This window comes from Podarcis gaigeae (assembly GCF_964106915.1).
Source record: "Podarcis gaigeae genome assembly, chromosome: 12".
In the NCBI taxonomy this organism is placed as follows: Eukaryota; Metazoa; Chordata; class Lepidosauria; order Squamata; family Lacertidae; genus Podarcis; species Podarcis gaigeae.
In genome coordinates this window covers 51,515,030-51,530,956 of record NC_139688.1, presented here as the reverse complement: position 1 = coordinate 51,530,956, position 15,927 = coordinate 51,515,030, and the positions used below count along the sequence as shown (strand labels likewise).

The 15,927-nt window shown below is 42.6% G+C and overlaps 1 protein-coding gene across 3 annotated transcripts in view; it reads right to left on the bottom strand.

Moving 5' to 3' along the window:
• Window positions 1–15,427, bottom strand: part of ARPP21 (cAMP regulated phosphoprotein 21) — a 250,687-nt gene extending 235,260 nt beyond the window's left edge. For all 3 annotated transcript variants that reach the window (XM_083705682.1, XM_083705671.1, XM_083705674.1), the window contains exon 1: window positions 15,218–15,427. The gene's annotated coding sequence lies outside the window, so the exon portion shown is untranslated. The remainder of the gene's footprint in view (window positions 1–15,217) is intronic.
• Window positions 15,428–15,927: the final 500 nt, after the last annotated feature.

Below are 15,927 nucleotides of genomic sequence, written 5' to 3'. Positions count from 1 at the left end.
TGGCATTCATGAGATGCACCATGGCTTTCCCTGCTGAATGTTTCTGAGACATCTAGCAACTAGAAAAATGCTTTCGTTTAGGCTACTTTAGATCCACATTACTGTATTCATTCATTTATTTTTTGTTGTTGAGAAGCAGCACTTTTGCTAGCACGGCTGACGTTCTCTATTTCCAATAACTTTGTGTCTAAGATTAGTTGTTTATTATATTGATACTTGCCTTGCTATTTCCCTTTGGAATACACCTGTGGGTTCGGTAGCTGACAATCAATTGAAGCAAGGAAAGAATTTCCTGGTGGGTTCAGCAGAGGTCGGCTTTGCCTATAATTCATTAAGTTTCAAAGATTTTTTCTGAGTAACACTGCAGGTTTTTTTTTCTTTTTAAAATAAAGTAAAACCACTTTACCCTTCTCTTGATGATCAAGAAATGAAAAATTCCAGTCATGCAGCCTAGCAGTTGTTCTCCTTAAGGTAAATGTGGGGACACAAGGCCATAACTCAAGATTGAAGGGCACTTTTTGCCAAAAGATGTGCTTTCAAATATATGGACCCAGGTTCAATATCTGACATCTTCCTTCATGGGATCTTAAGGAGAAAAACCTATATATTTGATCCTAGATCTTGGCTGCTGCCAAACTCAGTAGAAAGTATAGGTCTGGTGGACCATTCATCTAATTTAGATAGATTCTTTATTGTCATTACACAAGTGCAACATTGCACAAGTGCAACGAAATTGGATGCCATCCCTTAAAAACAACAAAAGCAACACAACAACAACAACCGAACAAACCACATTCCAGCCACACCCACACCCACACCCATCAAACTCCCAGGTCACACTATCGAGTTACTGCATTTAAGAAGGCCACAGCTCTTGGATAGAAACTATTTTTCAGTCTATTTGTCCTTGACTTGATGTTTCTGTATCTCCTGCCAGAAGGCAGTAGTACAAACAGACTGTGTCCCGGGTGAGATGCATCCTGCAGGATATTGTTTATAATTTAGTATATCTTAACGCGGGTGGCGCTGTGGGTTAAACCACAGAGCCTAGGGCTTGCCGATCAGAAGGTTGGCGGTTCGAACCCCCGTGACGGGGTGAGCTCCCGTTGTTCGGTCCCTGCTCCGGCCAACCTAGCAGTTCGAAAGCACACGTTGCAAGTAGATAAATAGGTACTGCTCCAGCGGGAAGGTAAATGGCGTTTCCGTGTGCTAGAAGTGGCTTAGTCATGCTGGCCACATGACCCAGAAGCTGTCTGCGGACAAACGCCAGCTCCCTTGGCCTATAGAGCGAGATGAGCGCGCAACCCCAGAGTCGGTCACGACTGGACCTAATGGTCAGGGGTCCCTTTACCTTTACCTTTAACATCTATGCATCACTCTGAAAAATTATACACCTGGCCCTCAGTCACTAGCCTCAATCAAGCTAACACTGAAAGCTTCTTGAAAGTTTAAAAATGTTAGCATACAAGGGAAGGCAGTGGGAATAAGTGAGCCAGCACAGTAATCATCACCACCCACATGTTGAAGGGTGAACATTTGAAGCAGACAGTCTCCTAAACAGGAAGAAGCAAAGATCACCAGTGTTGAAGCAATGATTCTTCAACATCAACTTCGTTGGACTGGTCATGTTGTTCAGATGCCCGATTATCGTCTTCCAAAGCAACTACTCTATTCTTTACTTAAAAATGAAAAGTGTAATGCTGGTGGTCAGGAAAAGAGGTTTAAAGACTCTCTCAAGGCAAATCTTAAAAATTGTAGTATAAACACTGACAACTGGGAAACACTGGCCTGCGAGTGCTCCAACTGGAGAACAGCCTTTACCAAAGGTATCATGGGCTTTGAAGATGCTCGAACTTAGGACGAAAGGGAGAAACGTGCTAAGAGGAAGGCACGTTTGGCAAACCCTCACCGTGATCAACTCCCACCTGGAAACCTATGTCTCCACTGGGAAGGATGTGTGGATCCAGAATTGACCTCCACAGTCACTTACAGACTCACTGTTAAAACTGTATCATTGGAAGACAATCTGACTTAGCTACGAGTGATCGCCGAAGAAGAAAAAGACTCATGGAGGATTCATTGCCATGTTTCCCAAACTTGGGTCTCTGGCTGTTTTTGGAGTACAACTCCCAACATCCCTAGCTAGCAGGACCGGTGGTCAGGGATGATGGGAACTGTAGTCCAAAAACAGCTGGAGACCCAAGAGTGGGAAACACTGCTCTATCATAAAGGCCAAACGATCTAAAAAGCACATAAGGCCCCCTGTGTCACACATTCACCCTTCAACTTGGGGAGGACAACTAGAACAGTGTCCGGGTTGGTGGAGCCAACACGGTCATCCCTGCTGTCCTCTCACATGTGGCTACTTGAGTTGCTCAAGAATGCCTGTCAAGGGCTTCATCTGAGTGGAGGATGGTGTCCCTAACCATTCTGATTATGGTGGCTATAATAATAATAATTTATTATTTATACCCCACCCATCTGGCTGGGTTTCCCCAGTCACTCCGGGCGGCTCCCAACAGAAAATTAAAAACACAATAAAACACCAGACACTATTTCTCCCCCTCTTTTGGTTTGGCTTAACTTGGAGAGTCTATCAAGATTGTACTCCTTGACACCTCCCAAGTTCTGAAAGTGAGTTGCTAGTCAAATATGAACAAAGACTGTTCTTTATACCTCCTAAGACTATGTACATAAAAAAAGACCCTCATCATATTTTCCCCCCATTTTCTAAAATATTGATTCCCCCCCTCGTGCATTTGTTCGGTGACACTTTTATTACCAGACACCATCTTGCTTAACTACAAAGCTGATGTAGCATACAAGCTGCACCTTGTCATCGACACATAAACTTTACTTATTCATTTGCATCAAAGTCAGAACACTAGCAACTGTGCGCCTTTCAGCCGGTTATTGCTCTGACAGCAAGGAGAACTGCTAAAGCTGAAAGGCTGCTCTCAGGGACAAATTGCAGCCAACACACGAACGCATACACTGTAGCCCAATGAATCTTCTGATTTAAAAGCTGCTTTGGATCAGAGGCAGTACGTCTCTGTCTACAAGTTGCTGTGGGTTCAAGAGGACCATTGTGCTCCTGTCCTGCATGTGGTCTTCCTGGAGGCATCTGGTTGGTCTATTTGGGAAACAGGATAATGCACTAGACTAAATAGGCCTTTGGTCTGATCCAGACAGGCCTCTGGTGTTCTTATGAAGAAGGGTTAAGAAGCAGGAAGAAGAGAAAGCAATTCACTTTCAATAGCTCTCACCTCTCTGCTCCAAAAATGTCAGGAGGAGGTCAGTGTTAAAAAACACCAGTGTTGAGAGAAGTCAACTCTTTAGTCAAAGGAACCAAAACAGTGCCGACCTAGTGATAACAGCAATGTTTCCCAGTAGGTCTTGCCCCAATGAGGCAGTTGCAATGACTGAAGATCCCCACCTTCCCACTGCTCTCTAAGGCTCCTTGCCCTGTTCCTTCCCCAGTAGCCTAAGGCTCTGTCACCTTGCATCTCAGTGCTGCACGTTCCTCATTCCTCTGCATGTTCTGGGAGGCCAGGGGAGAGGGGGTCACAGCAGGAAGGCGAGACTCAGACTCCCTGGCTTCTTCAGCAGACTGCTTCATCGCTGCCTCTAGGCTCCCCTCCTCCCCAGCCTCTGTTTCTGCCTCTGATTCTAGACTGCTCTCTGCCTCAGCCTCTTCCTGCTCACTAAACCCTGTTGCCTCTTCAGCTTTATTCTCACACAGAGGAATAAAGAAAGCTTGGTATATTGTACAAAACAGGAGAGACAGAATATATATAAATGCTGCTTCAGACAGCAAAGTTACAATTTAAGCAGATAGCAAATTCTAAAATACATACACACCTTGGTTAAAGAGTAAAAGATTCTCTGACTATTTTAAAAGGCCTACGGAAGTGTGTGAATGCCAGTTTTGCCTCAACCCACCTAGAAATGGAGAGAGAGGGGAAAATAAAGTATACCCAGTTCTTTTTTCAAGAAAAATAGGTGCTGGAACTCATCATGAAGTTGTTACAGTAAGGCGCAGGGTGACTTAGGGCAGCCCTGAACAGATGCTGGTTTGACAATAGCCATGTTCACCACCTGTGGAGGTGCTAAAAACTATGGCAAGCTGTCTCACTAGCTGGTTTGGGGGTGGCCCCAGGTTCTGCTGTAGGTAAAATAAATGCACCCCACCTCCCTCATTTTCTTAGATTCAGACAGATGTGTAGGGCAACTTGGAAGGGACCTTGTATGCAACGGTAGAGGCCTGGCTGGAAAAGTTAAAGGTTACCGCCACCACATGGGAGATGGATTGAAGAAAAGGAAATACAAACTGCCCCCACCTCGTAGCTTGACAAATCATGATTAGGAGCGGCTAGAAGCAAAGTGGAGTCATAGATCTAAAACAAAGTGTAGCAAATGCTGTCCAGCTTCCATTTTGACTTGAAATGTTTGTTTTGGGCTTCTCAAAAGTACATAAAAGCAAGAAACAGGCATTGCCATTGCCTGGTCTGCAATGGCACCCACCTGAAAGGTGCCAGAACTGAGCTCTGGCTGAAAAAAAACACTGAGTATATCTATGTGAGGGATGCGGGTCGTGCTGTGGTGTTAACCACTGAGCTTTGGGCTTGCCAATTGGAAGGTCGTGGTTCGAATCCCTACAACGGAGAGAGCTCCCATTGCTTGGTCCCTGCTCCTGCCAACCTAGCAGTTCGAAAGCATGCCAGTGCAAGTAGATAAATAGGTACTGCTCTGGCGGGAAGGTAAATGGCATTTCCATGCACTGCTCTGGTTCGCCAGAAGCAGCTTAGTCATGCTGGCCACATGACCTGGAAGCTTTCTGTGGACAAACACCAGCTCCCTTGGCCAGTAAAGTGAGATGAGCACCACAACCCCAGAGTTGTCCGTGACTGGACCTAATGGTCAGGGGTTCCCTTACCTTTACCTTTAGTGGTGTTTTGGTTCTGTGCAACTGCCTCCCCTATTGAAATGATTGCCCTTCAGCTGGTGCACCAATGGCATACAGACAAATATGTCTATATGTCAAATATATCAATTTCTCTCAGTTCCTCATTTATTGAGTCTTAAGTTCAGTTTTCCACATTTCCACATCAGTTTGTGACTTTAAAAAAGCGAGCCCTTGTGAAAACGTATCAGTATTTTAGTGCAAATTTCTCCCAAATTCTGCCTAATGCACACATTTTTGCAAAGTCAAAGTGCAAGTAGATAAGTAGGTACCACTCCGACGGGAAGGTAAATGGCATTTCCATGTGCTGCTCTGGGTTCACTTAACTGTCAGGGGTCCTTTACCTGTTTTATACCTATGTGAGAACTTATTGTGGGCATAAGGTTCAGGGTTAACACAAGCAATTTTCTCTACAATGCATTTTTATACATTGTTTTCACTAATATATGCATTCTAGATGTGTGCTATCCCTTAATATATTCTCTCTCTCTCCTGTATTCATGCTCTGGTTAGAGAACTGCATCACTTAATCTGGGAAAGTGAAAATTTCAAAGGATTAGCTATGTTTTAGTTCATGTATTGGTTTGGAAAGTATGAATTAGATAGTTTGTATTAAAATGTGAACTGAGGAAATCTATCTCTCCCCCCCCCCAACCCCCTGGGTCAAATAGGGCAATATTTTGTTGCTAGGGAATCTCAAAGTTTCCTTAACAAAGTCAAATAAGGATTGTAAAAAAAAAGATTGAGTTTCTGCAATTTCCATTTCACAAAATAGTAAAAACAAAAAACAGATTCTTAAATTTTAAGCGGGAGCCTCACATCTTAGCAAAACTTTGCACATATTATCTGTGAGAATTAAATGCCCGTTTGCAGATAGTAAACTCAGTCCTTTACAGCAGAATGCAGCAGAAGCAACTGTGGTTGGAATAGTAACATCAAAGGTTTTATTTATAAAGCAAATAACAAAACAACAAGACGACTCTCACATCCATCTTCTTCAGCAGAGCAGAGAGAGAGGGAGGAGACATTTAAATAGTTCCCATACTCATACATCAATTAAGCAATTAAAGACAACCCGCAACATTATACAATGTGAGAATTAGACATTACAATACTAACAGTATTATGGGCCACATATAATGCAAAATTTCCCCCTCTTTTTTAAAAAAACCCTAAAATTATGCCACTGCAAGTGTGTATCTTGATCTCTCCTATCCATATTCCCCTAAATGTTGAACCATCCCTGTATTCTGATTATAAGCTTTATGAGCCTCTATTGCCATGCCAACACATTCTTTATTTTCCCCATGGTGTCCAGATAAATAATGTCACACTGTTGGTAACCTTAATTGCAAGCCATATTGGAATTAGCTGCTTTAAGCAATTATGTGATCATTATATGCATTGGACTCCAAAGACTCGAGATATAATGAGCTTGGAAATACAACACAGAACTGCAGAAACTTATGTACCAATTTAAGGCTACATATTCCAATGGACCGGAAGACAGAAATAGAATTTTATGGTTTGATGAATGCTAAAATCCACTTTCACACATCCCTAGGTTGCCATTGAGTGCTGGAACTGAGGAATTTGGAGGGGAACTACAAGAGTTTGAATAAGGCTCACGAAAGCTGCGTATGTATGTGTTATACATCCCGGATGATTTCCCCTTCACAGTTCATGCCATATGGTAGCTGTAAACGATAATTCAGCTCTCGCATAAGTGTATGCAGTTTTAATTATATAATAATAATGCCACAGGCTCCCCGATCAAAGCCTGCTTCCATCCATGCTGCAAGCTGAGTGTGCATCTGCCCCATGGTTTTATTAATCATATGCTGGACTTCCTTTTAATAAACTCCTGGGGCAACTAACAGTCAAGAAAACAATAACGTCACAGACAACAGAAGAAGAGCAGAACATTTTGGTACTGTAGCAGAAAATCAATTCAGCCAGCTTGGTAAAGCCTGAGAAAATATTCTGTTGAAAAGTTGTGAGAGTAGGTGGCTGGCGAGCCTCTCTGGAGAGGGCATTTAAAAGGTGAGACACCACAGCTAAAAAGACGTTGTTGTTGTTGTTGTTGTTGTTGTTGTTGTTTTTTCTATCCTGCCATTCTTTCAGAAAGGAGCCCAGGATAGTAAACATATCTACAACAAACCATTTTCTTAAAAAAACCCGCAGCATTTTAAATAGTCTTAAAACAGTCACGGTCACATCATTTAAGCCCAAGGGGCTCCAATAACATCATCAGGAGGACCTAGACATCTTTGGGAGCTTTTCCATAAACTTTTCAGAGTCTGCACCCTTTGCACAACGTTCAAAATGGGATTGGTTAAAAACTGACCTCCCACCTGCTCCCAAAGGTGGATGAATCCGAATCTGTCTTGGATTCAAACAATTACTTTTCCGTGCAGGTTTCTGGCTTTCACTGCTTCCCTTGCCAACTTCTAGACCATGGGTAGGCAAACTAAGGCCCGGGGGCTGGATCCAGCCCAATCACCTTCTAAACCCAGCCTGCGGATGGTCTGCGAATCAGCATGTTTTTACATGAGTAGAATGTCTGTTTTTATTTAAAATGCATCTCTGGGTTATTTGTGGGGCATAGGAATTCATTCATTCCCCCCCCCCCCAAAAAAAATATCGTTCGGCCCCCCACAAGGTCTGAGGGACAGTGGACCGGCCCCCGCTGAAAAAGGTTGCTGACTCCTGCTCTAGACACTTAATACAACCCAGTGCGCCCAAACCTTTTCTCTCACTCATATACAAACACACACACACACACATGGGGGGGGGCACAAAAAGATATCACAAGTTCTGCAACAAAAAGAGGCAGCTTAAATAAAACAATGAAAGGAAGCAAATGTATACAATTTTTCTTGTCTGAACAATTACAGTCTCAAAATTTGGGCTTTCTTTTAATAAAAGTTGGCCTGTTTTGGCTCGCAGGCACCTATTTTGCCCAACATTGTTCAAGATGGTAGCATCAAGATGCAGTCCCCCACAGCGTTAATCAGCAGTTGCATTACCAAAGGATTCAGCAATAATATTCCCCTTCTTTGCTTATCACCAAATTAGAATTATTCTGGCCACCTAATGTGTTTACAGAAGCAAGGGGAGAATAGCAGCTCCGCTTAGAAATGCAATTGCTTTTTCTCATGAAAAGCTGCAGAATAATTACAAGCTAAATACCGAGGACATTTTAAAAAGAGGATGGCAGGGCATGTTAGGGGTGTAATGTACTATATAATGCAACAAACTATATGGCTCAAAGATCAATTTTCTCTGAAACTGTAGCTACAAATAAATGCTGTGAAAACAAACATTAGAATCAAATAAGAGAGCTGTCGAGAGTTTGTAATGTAAACTTTGTTTTGATATGCCCTCTGGCTTCAGACCTATATCAGCAATTCACTGAACATAAAACAGGTGACATTCCCCCTCCCCTGAAAGCTCTGAGCGCCAGAAATTCCATATTAAGCAAAATTAAACAAAATCTTCATGTTTGTCTATGTTATCCAATTCTTTGTACACCGCAAATCAGGTCCTCCCTGTGTTGTGGGTGGGTACGATTGGTCAGCCACAACACCTGATTGGTAGGTCCCTCAAAGCTGGGTGCAATCTGGCCAATGGGACGCAGTCCAAATGGTTCGAGGGACCTATTTATGCCAATGCACATGACCCAGAGCTTCCTCTTTTGGCGCGTGCATTCAGAATACCCGCCCACCTCTCCCTACTTTTAGGGTTTTGCGCTTGACCTTGTTATACCGTCATCTGTCATCTGTTGTTGGGACAGGGGCACGGCAGGAATTTTCGCCACTTGGCTGATTGGCTGTTGCCATTTGGGTTTTGCCTGCCATGTAGCAAATCGTCACAACTTGTAAGGTTGCTCTGGTTCAGGTGATAGGGATGGGAGAATGCTCTCGCCATCCCTATGTGAAGGGTATTCCATTAAAGGAATCCAGGGACTCGATGGTTTGGTCAACCCCTGAGAGGGGCTTGTGCCCGTGCCTGAGTCCAGGGGGACATTTGGGTGGCAGAGTTAGCCCGTTCCTGACTTTTCGCTTATCCAGGTGTTCACCCTTGGCTGACCTATGCTGGAACCCTGGGTCAGTACTACCTGCATGGCAGGGAGCTAATCGAACCAGAGCCTATGCAACCAGTCACTTTCTGTAATCAATAAAGTTGTGGCCTAAATTCTGCCAAAAACCAAACCAAAAATTTGAGTCATGTGTGAATTTATTTAGGGGGGAGGTTTCAGGGTCTGAACACACAATTAGGGCTAAGCCCAAAGCACTCACAGAGTTCTGCTTTCTCTTTCACATACAGGAAACATCAGCTGCTGTTTTTAATTAACTCGTAATTCCCCAACAAACTATACAGCGAGCTCAAACAAACATGCCTGGTCCACATGAAGACTGTCCAGTTCCTTTTTAGTGCTTAGATGGCCACATGTCCTACTTTGCAGAGGACAATCCTTTTTTTTTTTTGCAGGAGTTCTCTGTTTGAAGACGAAGAAGCATAAGAAGAGACGACAGGAAGTACCTTGAACCTGTCCATCCATGGTTAGCATAAAAAAACTACATTGGCTCCCAGTATGTTTCCAAGCACAATTCAAAGTGTTAGTGCTAACCTTGAAAGCCCTGAATGGCCTTGACCCAGTATACCTGAAGGAATGTCTCCACCCCCATCGTTCAGCCCTGAGGTTCAGCTCTGAGGGTCTTCTGGTGGTTCCTTCACTGCGAAAAGTGAAATTACAGGAACCAGGCAGAGGGCCTTTTCAGTAGTCGCACCCATCCTGTGGAATGCCCTCCAGTCAGATGTCAAGGAGATAAATAACTATACAGCCTTTTGAAGACACAGAGTAGTTTTTAACGGATGATGTTTGATTGCATTTTTACTATTTTTGTTGGGAGCTGCTCAGAGTGGCTGGGACAACCCAGTCAGATGCACAGCATATAAATAATGTATTATTATTATTATTATTATTATTATTATTATTATGCATCTGGACAGCCAACAGAGCAGGTGCACAGGTCACCTTCCAGACTATGGCATTTCTCTTTAAAACTTAGTATTTATTTCTACATCTGCTTCTAGGCACAAAAGTTAACATATGCAAAGTTATGCAAATCTGTGCCTTCTTTTGCTCCTTTTTATTCTTGTTTTTGTACGTCACCACTGTCTCCAGGATTGGAACCCCACTGAAGCCATGGACCTCGAGTTCAGTTTTGAAGACTCCTTCACCTACAACTTTCCACAGACCCAAGAAGCTGAAATCTGTTGCATCTGCCCATTTGTCCATTTCTGCTATCTTGAACTGGCAGATATTTAGGGATTTGAGCATCGTGGTGAAAGCCCAATCCATTCTAAACTGGTCTTGCCCTTTCAAAGGAAGCCAGCAAAGCTTTTGCACAGAACCTCATCCCACAGCAGCAGTTTCTAAAGTTAGCTATGCTTTGTATGAAACAGTGCTTCTTTCTTGTCTATTCTGAACCTTCTGCCTATCAATTTTAATGAGTGGCCTGAAATACTAATATAATGAGACACACAGAGAGATAGAGAGAAATCTCTTTCTCCTCCGTAAGCTCTTCATACTATCGATAAGTTTATAAACTGCTATAGTGTACTCCTTAATCATCTTCCCCTCCAAACTAAAAAAAAATTGCAAACACTTTATTACCCTTCCCTTGTGGTTAAGATGCTCAAAGTGGATAGTATCATTATACAGCTGAGTCACCAGGTGGCGCTAAAGTTAGCTGTGCCTTTGTAGAGTCAGGAGTTCTCTGGGCTATTATGGTCTTGTTTAAGAGAGACAACAATGGTCTCATCCAGCTTCCTGATGGGTGGGTCTTCTAAGAGCTTCCCATGGCATGCACCATCCCTCATCATTTCAGTTGCTTTTTTCTGTCTTTCCCAGGAAACAATCCTGAGGTGAGGAGACCAGAATTGAATCCCAAAATGTGACTGCATCGTATTTCATATATCTGAAACATTTATATTCAGCCATTCGACCTTAAAGGGTGTGTGTGCGCAAGATGTCCAACCACAGTCTCAGGTTATAACATGCTCAAATAAATGACATTTAACAGAGCTAAATAAAAAAACAAACAAACCCTGCAAACTGACAGTCCGGCATAAAAGCAATAGAACAAGAGAAATAGCACTAAAAGAATATGGCCAGTTTTATTTCCTAATAATTCCCAACATTTACTTTGCCTTTCTCACTGCCACCGCACACCAAGTTGACGTTTTCATTGAGCTATCCATTCTCTCCCCCTCCCCCCCCCCCCGATCTCTGCCCTTCCTGGTTAGTCACAGCAATATCAAATCTCATATGGGTATATGCATGATATTAGAGCACTGATTTTTTTTTTTTTATTGCTCTGGTGTGAACTTCACTGACACCTTTCATTCTACCTGGAAAGCTTCCCTGTTTGAAAAGATAAGAAGCTTGGGATTCTCCCCGCAGATCTTGATAGCGGCAGGATATGAGAGAGCCAGAAGTCAAGTGCTCCAGCGCATTAGGGACATAGAGCTGCAATGTCATATGGGCAAAATGGATAAACATGCCACAATTAGAGACTTTGGGAGAGGGTTCTCACCCGCAAACTATCTGGCTGATTTACAAATACCTAAGTACAGACATTCCTTTACCCTGGCCAGATTCAACGTTCTGCCCTCTGCCCTGCTGCTAGGCAGATATGAGGGCAAACCATATGAGTCACGTGTTTGCCCATGTGACTCATCGGAAGTGGAAACAAGTTTGCATGTATTGCTGCACTGTAGTTATTACGAGGATCTACGCCTGACCTTTATTGCCCCAGTTCTACGAAAGTTTAAAAATGAATCAGAACTTCAATGTATGAGAGCCTTGGTAGAAGATAAGGTTCCTGTAATTACGATCAATGTTGCTAAATTCTGTGCAGCCGCTATCAGGCGCAGAAAACAAGAGCTTTCCAATGTCAACATGCAGGCGAAGGCAAATACTTAATTTTATTCATGTTGTCCAATTTTAAATTGTTGTTATGGCCTAATTTGTATTGAAATTGTCCTTTGTTTTTTCCGGTGCTATGTTTCGCTGACTAGCTGTACGAGTCAATCTGGTCTGTGATCGTTTAATAAAATTTGATTTGATTTGAACTTCACTGTGCTTTTACATACAAATTACCAGCAGACGTATGAAACCCTGTAGCAATACCTTTCCAGTTGGCCCTTGGCATGGAACAAGTGGTATTACCAGGAAATTATCACTTGGCAGTGCCAGCCAAGACACTTTGTTTTTTTGTTTTTGTTTTTTTATAATAATTTTTATTAAGGTTTTCCAAATTAAAACAAATCAAAACAAATTAAATCCAATCTATAAACTTTTTGCCAATAACTAGGACTTCCCCTCCCTACCCCCTCTTGTGTTCCAAATCTTCCAAATAAGCAATTAAATTCAACAAGTTCTTATCCCCAAATTACACTCATCATCAATAACCCAATTTATCCAAATTCCCATCCCCTAAGATCGATCTATACCCTTCCACGAGTTTCCCCCTTTCAAACATAGTACAGATGGAAATAAGATAAATATGAATAGTAATTTTACAGCCTTTGGATTCCAATTTTCCCTCCCCTCTTTCCCCTTTGCGTTTCACCTATCCCCAGCCAAGACACTTTGTTGCCTGAAGTGGGGCACGGCTGGTACTGCCTCCCTGCTATAGCAAACAAATATTGCTTCACTATTCCTGACTTTACATATATCTTCCACTCACCATGGTGTCACCAGAAGCAGGACACTTCACTCTGCAACAAGGTGTCAGTAGTCTTCTACTGCTGACTGAACAACCTGAATTTAGCTTCGAGGGACCTCCTAACTATATTTCCCAGTGTTGTTGCTGCTGTGCAGTATTTGCCACCTTAGGCAGCTGCCTCACATTTCCTAATGATAGGGCAGGGCTGGCTTAGGTTTAAATCCCTGCTCAGGAACTATAGCATGGCCTAACTTACTTCATAGGGTTGCTCTAGAGATGAAAGGGAAAGAAACCATGTGTGCAGCCTTGAACAGCTTGGGAGAAAAATGGGGTATGAAGAACAGGAAAATAATAATAACTTATTCTGTGTTATCCCCTTTTTATGAAATGGATTTTCCACTGCGTGTTAAACTCTCCCAGCAAAAAAGCTCCGATGCTCTCAGTTTACCATGCTCTACCACAATGGCTCTCATCCTGTACACTAGGGCTCCCCAAACTTGGAAACTCGCTGGCTGTTCTGGACTACAATTCCCATCATCCCTGACCACTGGTCTTGCTAGCTAGGGATGATGGGAGTTGTATTCCAACAACGGCTGGAGACCTAAGTTTGGGAAACCCTGCTCTACACAGATAACCTTAGCTCCTGCACAGTGTGCTTATTCTGCCCCCTGCTGCAGCCAATAATTGAGCCTAGGGGGTGAAACACTCTCTTAATCCTAGGGCTAGTTAGTCAGATCAGATGACTCAGCTGTTATGGCTAAACCTGGAATACGACCCACTGTCTGGCTTAACGTAACCAGCCATTTAAATTTAGAACTGAGCTAAAAGCTCGGATAAAAATTGGCTGTCTATGAATTGTTTTAAAATTTAGGTAATCTAAGTCTCTGGAACTCAAAAACAAATGGCTAAAAGCTCAAGATTGTGTAACTTCCGTAATTTAGCTTAAAAATGAAAGGAGACAGGTAGATTTTAAGAGATACCTGTCCACACACCCTCTACGTTTAGTTTCATGGTGTGGCTTTGCATCAAGGTTACAAACTCTCATTTTGATAAGGTCTTTCAAGTCCTGCTTCCATCAGCCATTCAGGACCCACCTGGACACCCAGTAGTACCTGGAACAAAGAAATCTCTCCCCCCCCCCCCGTGCTTCTGGATCTTCTCAAGTCCCCTTCCACCTGTCTTTTTACACTAACTCTCTAATTCATGCACTTTCTTGCAAGTTTATTATACTTTTTTGGACATCGTTCAAGTCTTTTTAACGTGCTGATGTGTCCGCCACATCCCCCAAAAACGATTTAAGTATTATTATTACTACCACCATTAACTAAAAACCAGCAATTTAATTTGGGCCTGCAAATACACTGGCAGCTTATGCAGCTGGTACATAAGTTGTGCTAATTGCTCCAATAACTTGGAACCCACAAGAAACCAGGCAGCTGCAGTTTTCACAAGCCAAAGCTTCCAAGGTATCTTCAAAGACAGCCCCACATAGAGTGCATTACAGTAGCCAAGCATGAATGTAATAGTGTCAAGAACAATTGCGGCTAAGTCCACTTTCTCTAGATGGGGGTACAGCTAGGGAAGCCCTGATAGCACTGACTGCAGTAGAACCCTCAAGCTAGACATTTGGGGGCCATGAAACTCCATCCAAGATCCATTCCACACCTCCATGCAGATCAGCTTCCTGACTCTACCATACCTCCGTCTTAATTTAAGATACCTACCAGATGTCCTCCCAATATATCTGATTTAAACAGATTCATTCTGAATCAAACACCTGTCATCACCAAGGGTAGATTGTTCACTGTTTAAGTAGGCAATCATCTTAGATTGCATAATCCAGTGATATACATTCACACGTAAAGCAGCCTTGAAAAACCAATCACAAATATAATAATTGAATCAACTGAGCCTGCATACTGCAGCAATCATACCATGACAGCTATACTGTGTCAGTTTACACATTGAAGCTATCTCATCTATCTAATGCATGTACGTAGTGAAAACCATATGGCACCTTCTGATGCCAATATTTCTCCCAGTTTTCATCTAACCTAAATGCCCCTACCTCCAGTATGATTTTTACTTTCACCACCAAGAGCTTTCAGGTTTTAGGCTTTAAGGGACTGAGAGCTTTCAAGCCATCTGTCCTGAAAAGACAGGTGTTCCCCTTCCATTTAGTTCATATTACTGTATATTACTGTTCGTCATTATTAAATGTATGATCACCACTTGGTCATCATTGGAATAGCAGGGGGAATTTGCATTCTAAAACAAGGTGCCTCATATAACTCACAAACCTTGAGAGGCAGCATAATACACAATTTCAATGCAAAGGTATAAAAGGCAGCATGGCTTTTCAAAGAATGAACTGAATTCCATGTGCTGCGAAAAAAAGAATCTACACTCAAAGAATTGCACAACCGACATTTAATATTTCTCCTTCAACCCCTCTTTCAGAAACTTTCTTTGTATGACCTCAACACCATTCCTCCATTCACAAGAGCCTCCTTACCCTTTTGAGAAGACAGCGTGAGTTCCACCAAGAAATGTTGCTTGTTTCCAATCTTTGAAAGAGTTACGACTTCCTTTCTCCCACTGGCCGCCTTTTAGCAAGCACCATGAATGGCATGTGTTCCTTCGGCAGTCGAGACAGATATGTAAGGGGAAGGGCACCACAGGAAAGTCGCAAAGGCATGTCTTGATAGAACAGTGGAGGCCTGTGCCAGCGGCAATATCAGGCCGTGCCAGATTCCAGGCGCTGTGTTGATCTAGCACCTGTTATGGTTCGTACACATTTGACAATCAGCTGTTCGGCTAATATTAACCAATGAAATGTCTGTTTAAAAAAATGGGGAAGTCAGTGTCTCTGCACAGAGAAGCTAATTTGTATAGATGCACAAAGATAAGCACATTTTTTTATATAAAAAAAGAGTTTACATCCATATTGTTTCAACTTAAACTACAGATGGTCATTTAAAATGGGCAACATTAGTAATGGGTGAACTCTGCTAGCTCAAATTGGAATCAAAAAATTAAGCTGTCTTCTGAGAGCACCCTCCCAGTTCAAGCATACCTCCCAGTTCAACTGCTGCATTTCTCCCCTTCCCCCATCACTCCACAACCTCTGCACACTAATCACAACTCTCCCAGAGGCATGCAAAAGCTTTTGAAAAGGATCTCTAGGAAACAACATTAGCAACTTATTTCATTTGCAAGTTGTTT